Source organism: Vulpes vulpes, chromosome X (genome assembly GCF_048418805.1).
Source record: "Vulpes vulpes isolate BD-2025 chromosome X, VulVul3, whole genome shotgun sequence".
Taxonomy (NCBI): domain Eukaryota; kingdom Metazoa; phylum Chordata; class Mammalia; order Carnivora; family Canidae; genus Vulpes; species Vulpes vulpes.
This window is the reverse complement of record NC_132796.1, coordinates 39,949,735-39,959,122: the sequence shown is the minus strand read 5'-3', so window position 1 is coordinate 39,959,122 and position 9,388 is coordinate 39,949,735.

Sequence of the window (9,388 nt, the reverse complement as noted above, 5' to 3'; positions counted from 1 at the left end):
AACTGCAGCTTTCCCAACCTTCCCAGAATGAGTTGAACATCTGCCGTATTAGTCAGCCTTCAAGATGGACCACGATGGTCCTTGCCTCTTGATACTCACTTCTTTGTGTAGACTCCCTCTACACTGAATAGGAAGTTACAAAATGATAGTGTGTGACCTCTGAGGTGAAACATAGAAGACAACACAGCTGCCACTTTGGTCTTTTGGACAGTTTGTTCCGGAAGAAGTGGGCAACCATGTCACGAGGATACATATGCAGTCTTACAGATAGGAACTAAGGCCTCTCACCAACAGCCAGCATCAACCTACCAGGCATGTGAGTAAGCCCCCTTGGAAGTAGATGCTCTAGCCTTAGTTAAGTCTTGAGATGACGAATAAAAAAATATACAAAAAAAAGGTCTTGAGATGACTGTAGCCCTGTTGACATCTTGTGTACAACCTCATGAGAAACCCTGCACTAGAACCACCTACCCAAGCTATCCCCAAATTCTTGATCTCCTGAAATTGCAAAATAATACATGTTTATTATTGTTTTACATTACATCTGGAGTAATTTTTTGCACAGCATTAGAGACTAATATATTTTCTTTTTCTTAAAGTCTGTGATCACAATTACGATTATACCTACTGCTTTGTCAGATAGATAGGAAAGTCTTCCAGATCTTTTTAAAGATGGTGATTTGTCCTTTCTAAAAAAATTGGAGAAAGCAAGAGAGAGAGTGCCTTAAAGAGAGAGGAGCAGAGGGAGAGAGAGAATCTCAAGCAGACTCCACACTAAGCATGGAGTTGGACATGGGACTCAGTCTTATGACCTTGAGATCATGATCTGAGCTGAAATCAAGAGTCAGATGCTTAACTGACTGAGTCACCCACGTGCGCTGATTTGTCCTTTTTTTTTTTAAAGCTTCATGTAAAGACATAAGAATATGGGAATGTAGAGCAAGGACTCTCAATAGAGGCAAACATGAATTTGAGTACTAGTTTGGCCACCTGTATGATTTGAGTCAAGTCACTTAATCTAACCTGTAAATGTATTATGATCACTAAAGGAGCAAATGCCTATGAAGTGCTTAGGATGGCTCATGGCTTATATAGCAAGAGCTCAATAAATGCTATAGCTATTATAATTTTTCACTTTGTTTAAAGAGATGCCTCTAAGGGCCTTATCTCATAGGCAACAAGCACTAGTCAATACTCCAAAGTAGCTGAAGTATGTATTATATCCTATGTGGGGAATTTGGTTTCCATTAGAATAGCTGAATAAATTTATTGAGGCATAATTTGTACACCATAAATCCATCCATTTTAAATGTACAATTTACGAGTTTTAGTAAATTTACCAAGTTGTGCACCTATGACCATCATCCAGTTTTAGAATACTTTTCATCATCTCAAGAAGAAATCTTGTGCCCATTTGCCATCACTTCCCATTCTCACCTCCAGCTCCAGGCAGCCACTAATCCATTTTCTGTCTCGATAAATTTGCCTTTTTTGGACATTTCATAGAAATCAGCCCATCTAATATGTGGCTTCATGTCTGGCTTCTTCCTCATAGCCTGTTTCTGAGGTTCTTCCCTGTCATAGCATCTATCAGTACTTCATTCCTTTTTATTGTTGAACAAAACTCCATTGTTTGACTGTATTACCTTTTGTTTATCCATTCATCCATTGATGGACACTTGGGTTGCTTCCGCTTTTTGGCTTTTACAGATAATGTTGCTAAGAACATCAATGTACAAGTTTCTGTGGAGGCATATGTTTTCATTTAGCCTGGATAGATACCAAAGACTGGGATTTCTGGGTAATTATAGTAAAGGTGTGTTTAACTTTTTAAGAAATTCCCAGTTTTCCAAAGTGGCTGCATCATTTGCATTTACCCCAGCAATGCATGAGGATTCTATTTACCCATATCCTTGTCAACATTTCTTGTTGTCTGACTTTTTTATTATAGCCATTCTAGTGGATGTGAGGTGGTATTGCCCTGAGGTTTTAATTTGCATTTTCCTAATGACTTTGATGGTGAGCATCTTTTCATGTGCTTGTTGGCTATTCATATATTTTCTTTGGGTAAGCATCTATTCAAATCACTTGCCAATTTTGAATTGTTTGTCTTACTTTTGAGTTGTTCTTGCTATATTCCTTTTTTAAAGATTTTATTTTTAAGTAATCTCTACACCTAACATGGGACCCAGACTCACAACTCTGAGGTCAAGAGTCACATGCTCTATTGACTGAGCTAGCCAGGTGCCCCAAATTCTTTCTATATTCTGTACACAAGTCTTTTGTTGGATATGTGACTTGCGAATATTTCCTCCCAGGCTGTTGCTTGTCCTTTATTTTCTTAATAGTACCTTTTGAAGCACAACAGTTTAAAATTTTGCTGAAGTCCAATCTATCATATTCTTTTTTCTTTTACGGATCATGCTTTTTGGGATTGTATCTAAGACATCTTTGTAGAACCCAAGATCTTGACATTTTTCTTTTAAATATTTTTATAGTTTTAGCTAGTGCTCGCTTTGGCAGCACATATACTAAATATTTTTATAGTTTTAGCTATAGCATTTAGGTCTACAGTTCATCTTTTGGCTTGTTGGATGCCCACATGTACCAGCACCATTTGTTGAAAAGACTATCCTTTCCTAGTGAATTGTTTTGGAACCTTTGTTGAAAATCAATTGACCACAAATATAGAAGTATAGTTCTGGACTCTCAGTTCTGTTCTATTGATCTGTATGTCTGTCCTTAATGTACTACCATACTGTCTTGATTGCTATAGCTCTATAGGAAGCTCTAAAATTTTTGACATGAAAGTCTGTCAAATTTCTCTTTAAAAAACTGTTTTAATTATTTTGGGGCTTTTGATTTTTCACATAAATTTTATGATAGTCTTATGGATTGACTGAGAGAAACAGCTTGATGAAAATTTGATGGGGACTGCACTGAATCTATTGATCAATTTTGGGAGAATTATTACTCTAACAATATGGAATCTTCTCAAATCCAAGACCATGAAATATCTCTCTATTTATTTAGATTTTCTTTAATTCCCCTGCAATGTTTGTAACTTTAGTATACTTGCTTTGCAATTCTTTTGTTAAATCTATTGCTAAACTTTTATTCTTTTTTGATATTATGAATAGGATTGTTATCTTAATTTCACTTTTAGATTATTCATTCCTAAAAAAAAAGATTATTCATTCCTCATATATATAGAAAGACAATTGATTTTCATATATTGGTATTGTCCCCTTCAGGTTTGCTGAACTTGTTTATCCATTCTAATAGTGTTTTGAGAATTCTGTAGGATTTTTTATACACAGGATTATATCATCTGTGAAGTTTTACTTTTTCCTTTCCAACCTGAATATTTTCTCCTTCTTTTCCTTACATAATTGCACTGGTCAAATCTCAATGTAATGTTGAATAGAAATTGTGAGATGGAAAGCCTTTCTTCAGTCCTGTTCTTAGGGAGAAAGCATTCAGCCTTTCACCATGAAATATGGTAGCTGTATGGTTTTCATAGATGCCCTTTTTCAGTTTGAGAAAGTTCCTTTCTATGTCAAGTTTGTTGAGAGTTTTTATCATAATGGGTATTGGATTTTGTAAAATATCTATTCTGTATCTGTTGAGATGGTCATGCAGTTCTTGCTTTTATTATTTTAATATGATTTGTTATGTTAATTGGTTTTCAGCTTTGTTTTTAAAATTTTACTTATTTATTTAAAGATTTTATTTATTTATTTATTTATTTGAGAGAGAGAGAGTGAGAGAGCATGCATGTGTGAATCAGGGGGAGAGGGATAAACAGTGTCTGTGCTGAGCATGGAGCCTGATATGAAGCTGGATCCCAGGACCCTGAGATCATGACCCAAACCAAAACCAAGGGTTGGATGCTTAGCTGACTGAGCTACACAGGTGCCCCTGGTTTTCAGTTTTAAACCTACTTTGCATTCCTAGGATAAATCCCACTTGGTTGTGATATGTAATACTTTGAATCTTTTTTATATCTAACTAGATTTGGTTTACTAGTTTTTTTGAGAATTATAGTGTCTGTATTCATGAGGGTTGTTGGTCTGCAATTTTCTTTTTTTGTGATGTCTGTCTGACTTTGATATCATGATTATACTGCCTCATAGAATGAATTGAGCATTGTTCCCTCCTCTCAGGAAGAGTTTGTGTAGAATTGGCATTATTTCATCTTTACATTTTTGATAGAATTTATCTTTGAATCCACCTGGTCCTGGGTTTTGCTTTGTGGGGAGATTTTAAATCACTAAATCTATTTCTTTATTTGTTATAGATCTATTTCAACTTTCCATTTGTTTTTGAGTCAATTTTGCTAGTTTATGTCTTTCTAGGCATTTTTACATTTCATCTAAACTGTCTAATTTGTTGTTATAAAGTAGTTCATGGTATTCCCTTATAATGCCTCTGTATTTTGTAAGATCAGTAGTGATGTCCCCTCTTTTTTATCCTGAATTGGGTGGTCTTTGTCTTCTCTCTCTCTCTCTCTCTCTTTTTTTTGATCAGTCTAGCTAAAGTTTTATCAGTTTTGTCAATATTTTCTTTTCTTTTTTTTTAAGGTTATTTATTTATTCATGGGAGACACACAGAGAGAGGCAGAGACATAGGAAGAGGGAGGAGAAGCAGGCTCCATGCAGAGAGCCTATCGTGTTACTCAATCCTGCGATCTGGGATCACGCCCTGAGCCAAAGGCAGATGCTCAACCACTGAGCCACCCAGGCCTCCCAGTTTTGTCAATCTTTTCAAAGAATTAGGTTTACTGGTCCTTCTTTAATGATTTCCTATTTTGTACTTCACTGATTTGCACTCTATCATCTTCTTTCTGCTTGCCTTGTGTTTAATTAACTCTTTTTTTTTTAAATTAAGTCTTTTTTGGGATTCAGCGGTGAAAGCTGAATTGATTTGATTTGAGATCTTTCTTCTTTGCTAACATAACTATTTGTGGATTTAATTCCCCTCTTAATATTGCTTTGGCTGCATCCCCTACATTTTCATATGGTGTGATTTCATTTTCATTTTCATTGAATTAAAAAAATACTTCCTTTTGTAATTTCTTCTTTGACCCACAGATAGAAAAGTGATATCCAATTATCAAGTATTTGTGGATTTGACAATTCTTTGTGGTTTTTTATTTCTAATTTAATTCCATTGTGCTCCAGAGAATATACTTTAAATTATTTCAGCTCTTTTTAATTTATTGGTGCTAGTTTTATTGCTTAGAATATAATTTATCCTGCAGAAAGTTCTGTGTGTATTTGAAAGAATGTGTATTATGTTGTTGTTTAGTGGAGTGTTCTATAGATGTCAATTAAATCAAGTGTAGAGAAGGCACAGCAAGTCTAATATATCCTTGCTGATTTTCTAACTATTTTATCAATTTTGGGGGGTTGAGTATTGAAGTCTCCCAACTTATTGTTAAATTGTATGTTTATTCATTTTTGTATCATATATGTGTAGGCATAATTATGCTGCCCCCCATATCTCCAAGTCATAATCCCTAGAATCCATGAATACACATTACCCAGCAGAAGAGAATTAAGGTTGCAGATGGAATTAAGATTGCTAATCAGCTGACCTTTACAATGTCTGAAGTAGCTCTTAGTCTAAAGTGAATCATCATCCTTTCCTGCCCACAAAACCACACAGCCAACACCAAATTAGAAAACCATGTGCTGTCTTTAGAGAGTAAGGAAACAAGATCCAGTATCCCATTCATTATGTCAAGCAGTAACAGATTTGGATTCTTCCTAAGCTCTTTGTGTGACTTTGAGCAAACTACTTGATTTTACTAAGCTTCAGTTTTATATCTTTAATTTTTTTATTTTAGTATATATTATATATATTTATTTTATTATATATTATCGTATTACAGGATAATATATACTTCAAATAGATGTCAAGAAAGAGAAAGACTCTGTGTCTCTCATGAATAAATAAATAAATAAAATCTTAAAAATAAAGGGACTCCTGGGTGGCTCAGTGGTTGGGTGTCTGCCTTCGGTTCAGGACATGATCCTGGAGTGCCGGGATTGAGTCCCACATCGGGCTCCCTGCATGGGGCCTGCTTCTCCCTCTGCCTATGTCTCTGTCTCTTTATCTCTCTGTGTCTCTCATGAATAAATAAATAAAATTTTAAAAAAAGAAACAGAAAATAATCTAAAATTCATTTTCTGTGGTGAGAGAGGTGGTGTGTTTGAAAACATTCACTGCCTGGGCACTGGGAGGCAGCAACTCTTTTCCTCAAAAATGCCAAAGGGTAAAACATGGAGAAAAGCTTGAGATGGCTTTGTATCTCACAACAAATGACACTCATGACCAATTGTGATTTTCCTTCACATTCTGTACATTTAGCTTTGAGGGAGAACTGTCTCACTCAGGTTTCTGAAAACCTTTTTGCTGCCATGGTGAAGTCGAAACTCCTCCCTCCACCCCTATCTCTTCATCATTGGACTTGGAAAATTGAAGATGATAATATTTCAGCATTTTTTCCGTGACTTTAATACTGAGAGTGAGCCCCTCAGAGAGTCCAACTATCACCGCCTTTTCTGAAACCCCTCTATGTGTTCTTAATTTGGATTTGCCACTGTCAGCTTGTTCTCCAGCACCTTCCCCACCTTTCCCCACCCCTGCTAACACACACCCACTCACACAATTTACACCCACACAATGACTCCAACATAAAGTGTAGGCTTGTGAAGCAGCAAACTTTTTGAAAATCACAAATGTAGTTATCAAGGCAACCTCCAGTTACATAAATTGCAGGACCTAGTGCAAAAGGAAAATGTGGGGCCATTTTTTTTCAAAAAGCAGGAATAAGTACCATTAACAGTACTAAAATAGAAAGCTTTGTCCTTTCTCCCATGGTTTCTCTCTCTTGACTTATCATGATGTTTTTTTTTTATTTGCAATCTACTGTGGTTCTAAATAAAGAAAAATTAAGAATTTGAATTATTAGCATGAATTTTACCATTCATTTTTGTATTACTCAAAGCTACTTTTTACCTGTATGCAGAATCGCCAAAATTGTACAATCAGTATTTTGTAGCTCATACATGCATTTGTATTTCCTTCTTACCCGAACAGTGGAAACCCTAAAAAGATGAAGCTATGTATTTTTTTCTTTTGCTTTTTAAGAAAAACATTGTATTTATTTGAGAGAGACCAAGGTAGTGACAGAGAGCACAAGTGGAAGTGGGAGGGAGAAGCAGGCTCCCCACTGAGCAGGGAGCCCAACGCAGGGTTTGATCCCAGGACCCTGGGATCATGACCCTAGCCGAAGGCAGACACTTAACGGACTGAGCCACTGGGGGCCCTGAAGCCAAGTATTTTCATTCGACTTCTAGATATGCTCACATTCTACCAATACTCTACTTTTGGCTTACTGATAAGTAAAGAAAAACTGAAAGGAAAGGAGCTAAGGGTTGCTATATCTTTTCCTTTCCTTGTCATCATTTTTGGAATAAATGGTTAGCTAATGCAATGCAGTAACAGGAGTAAGAAAGGATATAATAAGGTCCCTGGGTTGTTTGTGTTTCTTAGAACGCCACTGACATCTTAGCAAGTTCTAGTTTATGTGGTAAATGTGCCTTCTGGGGGCTGTCAGTGGCCCTGCATATTCAGTCACAGACATAACACATAGACATAACTTGCACTCATTTTTAGTGTCACTGAACTCTTGATGCATCTTAGATCCACTAGAATTTGGTACTTAGGAGATTTCATGAATGCTACACGTGAATGGGGTGACAATGAACAGTGACGTGCATGTTGCCCACATCTCTTCTTCTCACACTCATGCTCCATTGTTCCATCAGATTTCCCTCACAAAACACAAGTTTGGAGATAACATTATTAAAAATTTCAAGGCAGCAGGGTGCCTGGGTAGCTCAGTGGGTTAAGCGTCTGCCCTTGGCTTAGGTCATTATCCTGGAGTCCTGGGGTCCTCGGATCCAGCCTGCTTCTCCTTCTTCATCTGCCTCTGCCTCCCTCCTGGCTTGTGCTCTCTCTCTCTGAAACAAATAAAATTTTTAAAAATTATTTTTTAAAGAAGAATTTCAAGACAGCAACAGCACAGCATTAAACCAAGCACAAGACCCTTCTGAATGTGGGACCCTGTACAATGCATGAAGTTGGCCTTGAAGCAATCTTTTCTTTCAACTTCCTCCCCTTTAGCAGGTGTGTCAGCTTTGCTGCTTACTTCCTCTCTACATTTTTTTAAGATTAAAAAAAATCATTTATTCATGAGAGACACACACAGAGAGACAGAGACATAGGCAAAGGGAGAAGCAGGCTCCCCGTGGGGAGCCCAATGTGCGACTCAATCCCAGGACCCCAGATCATGACCTGAGCCAAAGGCAACCACTGAGCCACCCAGGTGTCCCTCCTTTTTTTTTTGAAGCAGTTTACAAATATTTGTTTGTACCCATCACTGTTGGTTGGCATGCCAAGGGACAGGTGCTCAAGTAGGATTGTTCTTTCTCTTCATTTGCTCCCAGAAATTGTACCCAAACTGCATTTTCAGGAAGTTTCCTGAAGGGACTATCCCCTATTGTACCCTGAAATTACATTGATGGATTCAAAAGATGCTTAAAGTAGTTTGAGGGGGGATCCCTGGGTGGCGCAGCGGTTTAGCGCCTGCCTTTGGCCCAGGGCGCGATCCTGGAGACCCGGGATCGAATCCCACATCAGGCTCCCTCTGCCTGTGTCTCTGCCTCTCTCTCTCTCTCTCACTGTGTGCCTATCATAAATAAATAAAAATTAAAAAAAAAAAAGTAGTTTGAGGGCTTTGCCATGATGTTACCTAGGAGGCCAAGTGACTTCCCTATATTGAGGTTGTAGCTGGTAAGTATTCCTGCCCCATCTATTTTTTCTTATATTTTCTTGCTTATTATATTTTAATAACAACTTTATTGAGATATGTCGGATATCATAAAATGAATCCTTTTAGAGTATACAATTCAATAGTTCAATAGTTTTCAGTATATTCACAAAGTTGTACAACCATTGCTACTATGTAATTGCAGAACATTGTCAACACTCCCCAACAAAACCCCGTATCAGTAGCCATTTGCCATTTCCTCCTTCCCCAGCCCCTGGAAAATCACTAATCTCTTTATCTGTTTCTATGAATTTGACTGTTCTGGACATTTGATATAAATGGAATCATATAATATGTGGCCTTTTATGCCTGGCTCCTTTAACTTAGCATAATGTTTTCAAGGTTTGTTCACATTAAAGCATGTATCAGAGCTTTATTACTTTCTATGGCTGAATAATAATCTATCATATGAATATACCACATTTTGTTTATCCATTCATCATTTGAGTTGTTTCTTTTTGGTTATCATGAAAGATACTGCCATAA